The following is a 15,270-nucleotide window of genomic DNA, read 5'->3' as shown; positions in this document are numbered from 1 at the left end:
GGGAAGCAGAAACCGGCCTGAGTAGGGCCACAGGCCTCACCCGGCCGGATCAGCGCCAGGGTAGCGGGAGCGCAGGGTTGCCTGACACCCGCCAGCTACCCACGACCCCCGCCGCAGGATTTTGGGACTGCTGGTGAGTGGAACACAGCTTCTGCTCCAGTCCAATCACGCAGGACCTGAGACTGCTCTGGTTGGGGAGAGAGAAATCCGGCCCACACAGGGCCACAAGCCTCTTCCGGTCAGAAAAGCACCTGAGCAGCTGGGGCGCAGGGTCTGCTGACACTCGCCAACTGCCCACAACACCCGCCACAGGATCTTAAGACTTCTGGTGAGGGGAGCACAGCTTCTGCTCCAATCCAATTGCGCGGGACCTGAGACTGCATTAGTTAGGGAAGCAGAAACCAGCCTGAGTAGGGCCACAGGCCTCACCCGGCCGGATCAGCGCCAGGGTAGCGGGAGCGCAGGGTTGCCTGACACCCGCCAGCTACCCACGACCCCCGCCGCAGGATTTTGGGACTGCTGGTGAGTGGAACACAGCTTCTGCTCCAATCTTTAAATAGTGACAACGATAACAACTAACCCCAGAGATTACCAGATGGCGAAAGGTAAACGTAATAATCTTACTAACAGAAACCAAGACCACTCACCATCATCAGAACCCAGCACCCCCACTTCACCCAGTCCAGGGCACCCCAACACACCGGAAAAGCTAGACACGGATTTAAAAGCATATCTCCTGATGATGATAGAGGACTTCAAGAAGGACGTTAATAACACACTTAAAGAAATGCAGGAGAACACTGCTAAAAAGGAAGAAGACAATAAAGAGGAAGCACAAAAATCCCTTAAAGAATTGCAGGAGAACACTGCTAAAGAGTTACAAATCCTTAAAGAAAAACATGATAACATAATCAAACAGGTAGAAGTCCTTACAGAAAAACAGGAAAACACATCCAAACAGATGATGGAAATGAACAAAACCATACTAGACCTAAAAAGGGAAGTAGACACAATAAAGAAAACTCAAAATGAGGCAACACTGGAGATAGAAACCCTAGGAAAGAAATCTGGAACCATAGATGCAAGCATCAGCAACAGAATACAAGAGATGGAAGAGAGAATCTCAGGTGCAGAAGATTCCATAGAGAACATCGGCACAACAATCAAGGAAAATGTAAAATGCAAAAAGATCCTAACTCAAAACATCCAAGAAATCCAGGACACAATGAGAAGACCAAACCTACGGATAATAGGAGTGGATGAGAATGAAGATTTTCAACTCAAAGGACCAGCGAACATCTTCAACAAAATTATAGAAGAAAACTTCCCAAATCTAAAGAAAGAGATGCCCATGAACATACAAGAAGCCTACAGAACTCCAAATAGACTGGATCAGAAAAGAAATACCTCCCGACACATAATAATCAGAGCAACAAATGCTCTAAATAAAGATAGAATACTAAAAGCAGTAAGAGAAAAAGGCCAAGTAACATATAAAGGCAAGCCTATCAGAATTACACCAGATTTTTCACCAGAGACTATGAAAGCCAGAAGATCCTGGACAGATGTTATACAGACACTAAAAGAACACAAATTCCAGCCCAGGCTACTATACCCAGCCAAACTCTCAATTAACATAGATGGAGAAACCAAAGTATTCCACGACAAAACCAAATTCACACATTATCTCTCCACGAATCCAGCCCTTCAAAGGATAATAACAGAAAAAAACCAATACAAGGACAGGAACCACGCCCTAGAAACAACAAGAAGGTAATCCCTCAACAAACCTAAAAGAAGACAGCCACAAGAACAAAATGCCAACTTTAACATCAAAAATAACAGGAAACACCAATTTCTTTTCCTTAATATCTCTTAATATCAATGGACTCAACTCCCCGATAAAAAGACATAGACTAACAAACTGGCTACACAAACAAGACCCAACATTTTGCTGCTTACAGGAAACTCATCTCAGAGAAAAGGATAGACACTACCTCAGAATGAAAGGCTGGAAAACAATTCTCCAAGCAAATGGCATGAAGAAACAAGCTGGAGTAGCCATTCTAATATCTGATAAGATTGACTTCCAACCCAAAGTCATTAAAAAAGACAGGGAGGGACACTTCATACTCATCAAAGGTAAAATCCTCCAAGAGGAACTATCAATCCTGAATATCTATGCTCCAAATACAAAGGCAGCCACATTCATTAAAGAAACTTTAGTAAATCTCAAAGCACACATTGCACCTCATACAATAATAGTGGGAGACTTCAACACACCACTTTCACCAATGGACAGATCATGGAAACAGAAACTAAACAGGGACACAGTGAAACTAACAGAAATTATGAATCAAATGGATCTGGCAGATATCTACAGAACATTCTATCCTAAAACAAAAGGATATACCTTCTTCTCAGCACCTCATGGTACCTTCTCCAAAATTGACCACATAATTGGTCACAAAACAGGCCTCAACAGATATAAAAATATTGAAATTGTCCCATGCATCCTATCAGATCACCATGGACTAAGGCTGATCTTCAATAACAAAATAAATAATAGAAAGCCCACCTTCACGTGGAAACTGAACAACACTCTTCTCAATGATACCTTGGTCAAGGAAGGAATAAGGAAAGAAATTAAGGACTTTTTAGAGTTCAATGAAAATGAAGCCACAACATACCCAAACTTATGGGACGCAATGAAAGCATTTTTAAGAGGAAAACTCATAGCTCTGAGTGCCTCCAAAAGGAAACTAGAGAGAGCACACATTAGCAGCTTGACAACACACCTAAAAGCACTAGAACAAAAGGAAGCAAATTCACCCAAGAGGAGTAGACGGCAGGAAATAATCAAACTCAGGGGTGAAATCAACCAAGTGGAAACAAGAAAAACTATTCAAAGAATCAACCAATCAAGGAGCTGGTTCTTTGAGAAAATCAACAAGATAGATAAACCCTTAGCCAGACTCACTAGAGGGCACAGGGAAAGCATCCTAATTAACAAAATCAGAAATGAAAAAGGAGACATAACAACAGATCCTGAAGACATCCAAAACACCATCAGATCCTTCTACCAAAGGCTATACTCAACAAAACTGGAGAACCTGGATGAAATGGACAAGTTCCTAGACAGATACCAGGTACCAAAGTTGAATCAAGATCAGGTTAATGATCTAAACAGCCCTATATCCCCCAAAGAAATAGAAGCAGTCATTAATAGTCTCCCAACTAAAAAAAGCCCAGGACCAGATGGGTTTAGTGCAGAGTTCTATCAGACCTTCAAAGAAGATCTAATCCCAGTTCTTCACAAACTATTCCACAAAATAGAAACAGAAGGTACTCTACCCAACTCATTCTATGAAGCCACAATTACTCTGATACCTAAACCACAAAAAGACCCAACAAAGATAGAAAACTTCAGACCAATATCCCTTATGAATATTGATGCAAAAATCCTCAATAAAGTTCTTGCTAACCGAATCCAAGAACACATCAAAACAATCATCCATCCTGACCAAGTAGGTTTCATCCCAGGGATGCAGGGATGGTTCAATATACGGAAATCCATCAACGTAATCCAGTATATAAACAAACTCAAAGATAAAAACCACATGGTCATCTCCTTAGATGCGGAAAAAGCATTTGACAAGATCCAGCACCCATTCATGATAAAAGTCTTGGAAAGATCAGGAATTCAAGGCCCATACCTAAACATGATAAAAGCAATCTACAGCAAACCAGTAGCCAACATCAAAGTAAATGGTGAGAAGCTTGAAGCAATCCCTCTAAAATCAGGGACTAGACAAGGCTGTCCACTTTCTCCATACCTATTCAACATTGTACTTGAAGTCCTAGCCAGAGCAATTCGACAACAAAAGGAGATCAAAGGGATACAAATTGGAAAAGAGGAAGTCAAAATATCACTTTTTGCAGATGATATGATAGTATATATAAGTGACCCTAAAAATTCCACCAGAGAACTCCTAAGCCTGATAAACAGCTTCGGTGAAGTAGCTGGATATAAAATTAACTCAAACAAATCAATGGCCTTTCTCTACACAAAGAATAAACAGGCTGAGAAAGAAATTAGGGAAACAACACCCTTCTCAATAGTCACAAATAATATAAAATATCTTGGCGTGACTCTAACTAAGGAAGTGAAAGATCTGTATAATAAAAACTTCAAGTCTCTGAAGAAAGAAATTATAGAAGATCTCAGAAGATGGAAAGATCTCCCATGCTCATGGATTGGCAGGATCAACATTGTAAAAATGGCTATCTTGCCAAAAGCAATCTACAGATTCAATGCAATCCCCATCAAAATTCCAAATCAATTCTTCAACGAATTAGAAAGTGCAATCTGCAAATTCATCTGGAATAACAAAAAACCTAGGATAGCAAAAACTCTTCTCAAGGATAAAAGAACCTCTGGTGGAATCACCATGCCGGACCTAAAGCTCTACTACAGAGCAATTGTGATAAAAACTGCATGGTACTGGTATAGTGACAGACAAATAGACCAATGGAATAGAATTGAAGACCCAGAAATGAACCCACACACCTATGGTCACTTGATCTTCGACAAGGGAGCTAAAAACATCCAGTGGAAGAAAGACAGCATTTTCAACAAATGGTGCTGGCACAACTGGTTGTTAACATGTAGAAGAATGCGAATAGATCCATTCCTATCTCCTTGTACTAAGGTCAAGTCTAAGTGGATCAAGGAACTTCACATAAAACCAGAGACACTGAAACTTATAGAGGAGAAAGTGGGGAAAAGCCTTGAAGATATGGGCACAGGGGAAAAATTCCTGAATAGAACAGTAATGGCTTGTGCTGTAAGATCGAGAATTGACAAGTGGGACCTCATGAAACTACAAAGCTTCTGCAAGGCTAAAGACACCATCAATAAGACAAAAAAACCACCAACAGATTGGGAAAGGATCTTCACCTATCCTAAATCAGATAAGGGACTAATATCCAATATATATAAAGAACTCAAGAAGGTGGACTCCAGAAAGTCAAATAACCCCATTAAAAAATGGGGCTCAGAACTGAACAAAGAATTCTCACCTGAGGAATACCGAATGGCAGAGAAGCACCTGAAAAAATGTTCAACATCCTTAATCATCAGGGAAATGCAAATCAAAACAACCCTGAGATTCCACCTCACACCAGTCAGAATGGCTAAGATCAAAAATTCAGGTGACAGCAGATGCTGGCGAGGATGTGGAGAAAGAGGAACACTCCTCCATTGTTGGTGGGATTGCAAGCTTGTACAACCACTCTGGAAATCAGTCTGGCGGTTCCTCAGAAAATTGGACATAGTACTACCGGAGGATCCAGCAATACCTCTCCTGGGCATATATCCAGAAGATGTCCCAACCGGTAAAAAGGACACATGCTCCACTATGTTCATAGCAGCCCTATTTATAATAGCCAGAAGCTGGAAAGAACCCAGATGTCCCTCAACAGAGGAATGGATACAGAAATTATGGTACATTTACACAATGGAGTACTACTCAGCTATTAAAAAGAATGAATTTATGAAATTCCTAGCCAAATGGATGGACCTGGAGGGCATCATCCTGAGTGAAGTAACACAATCACAAAAGAACTCACACAATATGTATTCATTGATAAGTGGATATTAGCCCAAAACTTAGGATACCCAAGATATAAGATACAATTTGCTAAACGCATGAAACTCAAGAAGAATGAAGACCAAAGTGTGGACACTGTGCACCTTCTTAGAATTGGGAACAAAACACCCAGGGAAGGAGCTACAGAGACAAAGTTCGTAGCTGTGATGAAAGGATGGACTATTTAGAGACTGCTGTATCCAGGGATCCGTCCCATAATCAGCTTCTAAACGCTGACACCATTGCATACACTAGCAAGATCTTGCTGAAAGGACCCAAATATAGCTGTCTCTTGTGAGACGATGCCGGGGCCTAGCAAACACAGGAGTGGATGTTCACAGTCAGCTATTGGATGTATCACAGGGCTCCCAATGGAGAAGCTAGAGAAAGTACCCAAGGAGCTAAAGGGATCTGCAACCCTATTGTTGGAACAACATGATGTACTAACCGGAACCCTGGAGCTCTTGTCTCTAGCTGCATATGTATCGAAAGATGGCCTAGTCGGCCATCAATGGAAAGAGAGGCCCATTGGACTTGCAAACTTTATATGCCCCAATATAGGGGAATGCCAGGGCCAAAAGAATGGGAATGGGTGGGTAGGGAAGTGGGGGGCGCTATGGGGGACTTTTGGGATAGTATTGGAAATGTAATTGAGGAAATTATGTAATAAAAATATTAAAAAAAAAAAAAAAAAAAAAGGATATGAAAAAGGTGCAGATGGGGAAAAGATTAAGCTCTTCCAAGTTGCCTTCCATAGAGGAGGCTTTTCTTGCACACTTAGTTGAATAGCTGACGTGATCATTTCTTTTCTGTTCTGAGATGTAACTACTATGTTCAGCGACAATGTCCTACTGCTCTTGCCAAAGATACTTTTGCCAACACTGTGTTAGCAGGAAGTAGATTTTATATAGTCTTTTGGGTTTTTAGTGGCATTCACATGAACATCCATGTTTTTATCAGGCTGGCTATCTTTTCAAAGTAGATATTTACTAGAAGCTAAGGGAGAATACACTGGACCAAGCAGTCAAAGCACCAATTAGGAAACTCTAACCCTCGGCCTACTGTCCTACTGCTGGTCAAAGCTGTTTATAACCAGTGAGAGTGCTGCTAAGATTCTAGGACTGAGACGAGGACTAAGCGAATGCTTGCACCAGCTGGACCACAGCAGTCTGTTAGCATGGCCAGACTGCTGCCTTGCAGTTTTGTGTTGGCTTCTGAAAGTGTGTGGGCTCCAAAGAGAAAAACCATTTTCACAAGCAGTCAACAGTGTATGCTCCGAAGTCAAGTTCTTGACTTCAAATCGTGGGTTCAGCTTTTGCCACTTGTGTGGTCATGTGTGAGGCAGAAAAACTTTACACATGTTTCCTTGACTGTGAAATGAAGGCAGTAATATAACTCCCCTTTCACAGCTCTGCAGGGCTCATTAGATGAGATAGACCATACTGGTGTTGTACACAACCCACAGGATTGTAAATATTCAACATGGTAATATAATAATATTGTAGATATCCAATATGATAAGAACAGCTTCTAGAGCAGTGGATCTCAACCTTCCTAGTGCTGTGACCCTTTAATACAGTTGCTCATGTTGCGGTGACCCCCCAACAGCCATAAAATTATTTTTGTTGTTACTTCATAACTGTAATTTTCTATTGTTATGAAATATAATGTAAATATCTGTGCTTTTCAATGGTCTTAGGTGACCTCTGTGAAAGGGGCCATTAGACTCCCCCCTCCCCCGAGGAGCTGGGATCCACAGGCTGAGAACGAGAATGCTATCTCTTGTGGCTATCAACCGAGGAGAACATTCTAGTGATTTACAAGAAGTGCCTGGCTTTGGGAGGCGCATCTATGGGAACAACTTAGAGATGTGTTTTCTGCTGAAGGTAACAGTTCTGCCATGAGGCTGCTCACTATTAGCATTATGATTGTTTTCCAGAAAATATTCAGGGGGAACAATTTCCAAGAATATTGTAAATGTTGTCTTAAGGCCAACATTAACTTTCAAACTGAAGGAAAACTTCATTCTTAATTTGGGGATTTCCATGAAGACCTCCATGACCCAGAACTTCCCACTAGTCCCCACTACATTTCTCAGGAATTGGAAAGGGCATCTGAAATTGACCTGAAGTCTAAGGTTGGTGAATTATCATCAAGTCTGAGAGACAGAAGGAACTAACATGCTAGTGAGCAAGGGTTATAAAAATAAGGGGTAGGGTACAAAAATCAGCAAACAGTGTTGATTTGTCGTCTGTTTTAGGTAAAACAGAGATCAAATTATTATCAGAAGTATTTTCAGTGGAAGAGAAAGAAAGACGGGAAATTAAAATCTATTCAACAACCTATCATATTCTCAGAACTCAATAAACCAATTTGGAATATATAGCCCAAAATATGATCAGTTGAAGGTCTTTCCTTCTTAGTGACTCTTCTTTGAGGAGACCACACTTGTACTCATGTGTGCTTTCCTTTCTTCCCAGATTCTCCTCTTGCTCTTAACCGTTCCTCTTAAGAAACTGGGTAGTAGGCATGATGTTAAATCAACGATGAAGGAAATGCACATTAAGTAAATAGACGCCACGGAAGATTGGAAAGCTTGGGATTATTTTCTCCCCATTTATAGATGGAATTAGTTCTAATGACTTTAGTAAACTAATGATGATAAGAAAAACAGGTGCCGTGGAGGTTGCTTGGTACTCTAGTTCCACACCACTTCTTTCTCTAGCTCAGAAGTAGACAATAGGAAACTGGATGGTGGGCATTTAGTAGCTCCACAAAAAAGAAAGCCACTGTTCCCATGCTCAGAGTCCTAAGACAGTGCTACACAATTCCCATCCCTTGCCTGTGAGCCCCTGAACAGAACATGACATGAGAGCTAAGGGCTCTCTGTGCTCCTTGCTCCCAAATCCCTATGTTGGAACTCTACTCACCAGTGAGATGGTACTTGGAGATGGGGGTCTTTGGGAAGCTCTCACCATCGGATTGATGCCCTTATCAGAAGAGACCATAGGAACCTTTGTCCTTCTCTGCCTCATGTGAGGAGGTAGCCAGGATTGGCACCCTCACAAGTTACTGAGTGGACAGGCACCATGACCTTGGACTACCCATGAAATAAGTTTTTGTTGTTTAAGCTACTTGGTCTACAATATATTTGTTAAAACAACCAGGAAGAACAAGACAGGGAGTTTACCAAGTCTAGCTTCCTTTTGTCTCTTTAAGTAGGAAAAAGGTCATTAATGATACAAGACAAAAAGATGGTGGATCCATGTGACTTGATGTGAATTTCTAACTAAGAAACAAATGAACTACTGAAGAAAGGGAGTTATAGTAAACATTTGTAGACATAATACATAATATTAAATAAACAATTTTTAATATTATGTATTATTTTTATAAAATTATTAAGGCAAATATGCCATTTGTATAAATAAAGAGAAATGCTTATTAAGCATACCAATGGCCCAAGCATGCTAAGCACTTAAAAAAAGTGTCTCATGCCTTTCTTTTTTACAACACTAAAGTACACATTATTAGATCATTTGACAACTGAAGAAGCCCATCTGATTATACACTGGAGCTAAATAAGTTATCAAAGCACACAGGGTGAACAATTGGCAGAAATGCCAGCTGTAATTTTTAAAATTATTATATTTATTATAAAAATAATTTTTTAAATCTCAACTCAGAACCCTGTTATCCCATTGGAACTCTGTATACTACTGTTGAAGTAGATTTTTCCAAAATGAACTAGCTCTGTAGACCAGGCTGACTTCAACTCAAAGAGATCTCCCTGCTTCTGTCTCCTGAGTGCTGAGGGACTAAAGGTACCGCCACTGCCTAGCCGAAATGATCATTTTAAGAAGTTAAATAAAACCCATCATCTTTATTAGTCTAATATTCTTTTTCTCCAAATAATTTACAAGAGTTTGTCTTTGCTTAAATGATGGTTTTATTAGAAATATTGAGAAATAAGACGTCACATTTTCATCCAAGGCTCCTTTCAGCAACTTGATTTCCAAAGAATTGCCCTATACTTTCCCATGTAAAGCAGATTAGAGCCTGCCTTATGGGAAGCTCCCAACAAACAATAGATATCATCAAAACCACCATTATCATTGCACACATAGCCTCCACAAATCTTCATTTACATTATACCTTTAAAATCAGTAAATGTGTTAGTCTCTCTCTCTCTCTCTCCCTGGTCTGAATGCCACGAGAACAAGAACTGGAGCAGTGGTCAATAAAATTTTCTGAAAGGAACAAATCCTTGTGCTCACACTTCAGGTCCTTCAGGAGTGGATTTTCAAACAGACAGGCAGTTTGTCTCTGTTTCGGATGCTAATTTGCCTCTGCTCTAGGAAAGACGGCTATCCTCTCTATGATTATCTATGATTATCGCCACTACATCCCCATCATCCAAATGATGTTTGGGATCCGACTGCAATGGACTTTCAAGTCATCCCATTGCAAAGGGCAGTTTCCCTCATGAATGGCCACCCTCAGCTGCAAGCTACGTCAGTCATTAGCCCCACAGTGCAGCACATCAAGGGAGATACTATAATGGAAGGAAATGAATGGGACGCTCATGCTTAGTGGACAATTTAAAAAGGGTCAAGTGGTTTTGTTTTGCCTATACATTAAATATTTGTAATGTCATGCCCCTATTTCCACTAAGCACCAGTAGGTATTCATACATTCCTGGGAGCTAAGAAGATTGAGGGCACAGAGACAAAAACTGATATAAACTCTAAGAAACAGTTTTCTGCAGGTTTCCTGATACAGCAGGCTTCATGTGCTCTCGGGGGGCAGTATACTCATCATATGAGCATGCTCAACCCTTGACCAGTGTGCTGTTTTCAAGGATACTAGTTGAAGGAAACTGCAAGAGATAGCCTCCAAGCTCAGCACTACCCTGCAGAATCTTCTGTAATGGTAAAGATTTTAATTTTTTCATTGATCATCAACATTGCCACTAGCTACAAGGTTGTCCTGGGGCACTTGAAATGTGACCAGTACCTTAAAGTAAAACTAATTTTTATTTAAATAATCCCATGTGCCTGATCTTTCTTATTGGCTAGTACAATAGTAGGGTGACTGAGCAATCCAAGTTTACCCAGGACTCACTAATTCGGAAGCCACCTCAGGCCAACTAAGTCAGTTGGGTAAACTGCGTTTGTGATAGCCAATCTTGTTGGCCAACTTGGTAGATGAAGAAATATCCAGGATGTCAGGAAATCACACCTCTATACATTCTGTAACAATCTCTGCAGAAGAGATTAGATTTTAAGGCTCTGACTGAGTGACAAGACTAATACCCTGATAAACTCACAATGGTGTTATTGGTAAGTAAAAAACAAAAGTAAGTGTCAGAGGGCTAGATGCTGTAGAAAGTAGGCCCTGGGGGCTCATCTTTCAGACCTGTATTCTCTGCCACTGTCCTTTTTCCTTTCTTCTGTCTAGTGCCTGTCTGTTTAGAAATCAAGAGCCCACCCTACCACATAGTCCATCACCGTGATGCTTGAACATGTGGGACCAGTAGCCACAGACTGAACTCTCATGAAACCAGGAGCTAAAAGTAAATCTGTCTTCAGGCTTGTCATTATGTCATTTTTTTCAGCTCATTGGAGGATAGAAGGCTATTGGTTGCCTCATTAAAATATTATAACAGCTTTGTGTTCCTGATCCTAGGCAATTCCTAACCCCCTACAAGTTTTTTTTTTAATTGAATTTCATTTTCTTGCAGTAGGCTTATGCATTGCAACACTTAACCTACCTCCCCACGCCAGCTCGAATTCTCCCTCTAGAAATGGACCCCTTTTAGTACCTTGTCCAATTAAATAACAAATAAGTTTAAGAGGGGTCCCATGTGCCTGTGCCCTGGTATGATATTGCGACTATGTCTTATTGCTTTCATTGAGTCCAACTATCAGGGTCCTGAAGAAAGGAACTCTGATCTCACATTCTATCACTGCTCTTTGTAACTGTATATTGATTGGTCACTGTAGGAGACTGGTTCTAATGCTTCGATTCAATTGGGAATCTGCAAGTCCAGACACTAAAGGTCCTTTTCCCCAATTGGTTTTTGATTGATCAATAAAGATGCCAGCGTCCAAAGGCTGGGCAAAGGGAGATGGGGTGGACCCCTTAGAGTTGCTCGGGCTAGGATGCAAGAGGGGAGGAGAAAGGATTGCCAGATGGATGGACACAGGAGCTGCAGGAGATAAAGCCAACCAGTCATGTGAGATCTTGGGTAAGTGACCACTGGCCACTTCCCCGATTGGGCCTAGGGTAGTAGGCAGAGGATTAGAAGTGCTCAGTCATTGAGTTAGCCAAGGCATTTCAAAAATAAGTTAATGTGTGTGTGTGTGTGTGTGTGTGTGTGTGTGTTTCATTCTCGGATCCAAAGAACTGCTGGGCGGGTAGCTGGAAGCATGCAACTCACTGGGGGCCTAAAGTGGAGTAGCCAAAAACCCACTGTTATGGGTAACTATGACCAATCCATATTTTAATAAGCCACCCTTTTCTATATTGTGAAGGAGAACCAATTACTTTGAAAGTTTCCCATGCGTTGCTTTGTTTGCTGTTCTGAAATGCTTGGGACCAGAAGCATTTTGGATTCTTCCCAATTTGGGAATGTGACTTGGACTTTCCTGCTGGGGAACTTCTAACATGAAAACCTGGAACCAGAAACTTTCTGACCATGCTGCCGGGGTGCTCAAAAAATATGTCACAGTTTAGAGAATTTCTAACTGAATCCAATAGTTGTCACCTGAAGCACAGTGGTCCCAATCAGTAATGATGTCTTGGGTCTCTTTGAGCCACCGAGGAGAGATTGGTAACATTGTATTTAAAAGCCTTTATTGCTTAGATATTTATCTCTTGCAGTGTTGTGTGGGTCACACTAAATCAGTCTGCATTTTTGGTCACTGGTGGGTAGTTGTGAAGACCAGAGTCATGATCACTGACAGAGTTACGTCAAGGTCATTGGTCTTTAGTTTGTTGTTTTCCTTTCAAGGCAGCATCTCTCTGTGCAGCATGCTGGCTTTCAATTCCATATTGGCCTCAAATGAACAATCTTCTTCCCTTGCTTTGGCCTCCTTCATGCTATGATTACAAGCATACCTCACTGTGTTGCGGGTGGGGGTGGGGTGGGGGTGGGGCTCTAGGTCTTTGTTTGTTTTAACAAACAAACTTCCCTCTTTGACCGTGGTTAGCAAACTTCGTCACATGGTGCATAAAAAGTACATGAGAGTGTTGTCTTAAAATAGGATTCCGAATCCCACACCCGAAAGTTCTGCTTTAACTTGTCTGAGAAAGGGTGGAGAATTAGCCTTTGCCTGGAGATTTTGACCTCACCTCATGAACACTGTCCTTGTATACTCCAGCAGAGTGGGAGAAATAAGATTAGCAGGTCACTAATATAGTGATCCCTGGCACTGGTTAAAACAAAACAATTTGAACCTTACAACACAGTATGAACTTTGCCCCAGAATTGACAGGAGGGAATGAGGTCATTGGTGGAGGGTATAAACTTGTGTTTCCAACCATGAAATTCAAAAGTGACACTTAATTTTCCTTCTCTCTCTTAAAGAGGAACCTCTCCTAAGTAAACTAAGTAGCCCTTTAGAAACTATCATTTAAACGTTATACCTACCAAGAATTATTTCTGAATTCACCTTTAAATATCAAGTATGTTTTAGATGAACATTTTGGTTCATGGCTAATAATGAGACTTAGGTCAAGGGTGAATCTTTATCCCAAGACACATTCACTAAAGTACCAAGCCAAGAGTACAAATACCATATGATGCTTCGATGTGCTACTTGCCACAAGTAAGTCATTCAAGGGGACCAGGGCTTGGTTAACTTATTTTTTTTAAAAAAAGCTTTTAAGGCTTAGCAACAGACCCTACATAACTGATCCTACTTCCCAGATATGAAACATACCCAGACCAACTGTATAACAAGTTGCAGGGCAGCCTGTGCTGAAGAGGGTGACTTAAAGAGTAAGGAATCAGTTTTCCCCTTGGGTATGGACCCAAGAAATGTTGTTTAGTGATTTAAAATATGTAAAAGTATTTACATTAAAATGAAACACTTCTCCCAACCCTTCAGCTCAGCATTAAATCTTCCTTCCCCAATGGCAAACACTGCAGCTAATGTTAATATTTTTAATATATATTATATATAGATATGATTAATAAACATGTTTTGATGTAGATTTTTAACATAAGAAGAGACATACAGAATGACTCTCAGAAAACACCAGTGTGGGTTTCTCTGAAAGAATCTCTGAGAAATTATTATCTTAAATACTTTGTTTATTTTCACAGAGATTTGCTTATCCCTCTCCAGATAACAATTTGAACAATTAGTGGAGCAGATACTGCTGTTATGTTGAAATCACACTTTTCGAAATGCCTGCTCTGCTGATTTCTACAGCCAGGTTGCTTTGAGGGCAACAGGACAGGTCTCCAAACACAGTGAGGGTGCATTTCTCCCTGCTTACACTCCAACGTCAACACATGCTCCTAGAAATAGGACCCCAGATGCTGCACTGATGACGCAAAGAATTATTTTATGAACTAGCAATAAAGTAATATCTCAGATGTCTCAAAGACCTACAGCAACTTTTAAGCACCCACCAGCTTCATTTCTCCTGAGAGAAATGATCTTTTACAGAGTTAATATGTGTAATTGGTCAGCGAGTACAGGTTCTTTCTCATTGTTCTCAGTCATTTGTGGGCTGTAACCAATAGAGTGAGTTGGTTTCTTCCGACCACATTGTGAACATCTAGCACATGCACAACTGTGCGCTGTTTCTCTCCCCCACACTGCCTGCAGCCTGTGCTATGAAGGTCCCAGTATCAAGAACAGGGCTTCAGGAGGCCGCTTTCATGTGAACAGAAGGATAGATTTTCTCTCTTAATTTTAATGATGCATATCCTCGAGTGTAAATCTGTACTTGCTTCTTATTGAAACCTGGCACAGGATCCAGGAGATGATTCTAACTAAACCATATCCACAGGGCACCTAACTCAGCATCCCTGAGGTTTGCTGTGTACCTTCCATAAGAAATCCTAAAAGCAAGAGCAGTCTTAAACACCATGTCATGATGGCGCCTCTTCATCCTGCCTCCGGCCCTTCTCCCATATCCCTTGCTATCTCACTCATTCTGAGGCTAGGAGCACAGACTCTGATCCAAGCACATTCTCCCTCTCTGTTGTGCTCTGCAGGTATCTATGAGCTAATTCCATCCCCAGTGAAGAACACAAAGAATTGTTATGGGCGTGGCAGATAGGCACCAAGCATGTCTAACTGTCATGATAGAACCAATAGCAGTTTACCATTAGGGGTGTGTGGTGTGTGTGTGTGTGTGTGTGTGTGTGTGTGTGTGTGGTGCAGTGTGACCTTCTCTACCCTGCTCTATGCTCCCAGATGGATCACACATCACTGAAAGACCAAACATCACAGCATGTAAGACGACCTGAGGTCTTGGAAATCAGGCAGACTTGGCTGCACTAAACATTTTACTCTGTCTCCGAATCTTCCCATCAGAAGGAAGGACATACGTTACAGTCGCATCTCTAGGCTTTGCACAGAAGGAAGACGAGGAAAGG

This window comes from Mus caroli, unplaced genomic scaffold (assembly GCF_978045245.1).
Source record: "Mus caroli unplaced genomic scaffold, Mus_caroli_1 scaffold_15, whole genome shotgun sequence".
Lineage (NCBI taxonomy): Eukaryota > Metazoa > Chordata > Mammalia > Rodentia > Muridae > Mus > Mus caroli.
Note: the sequence above shows the minus strand (reverse complement) of the source record.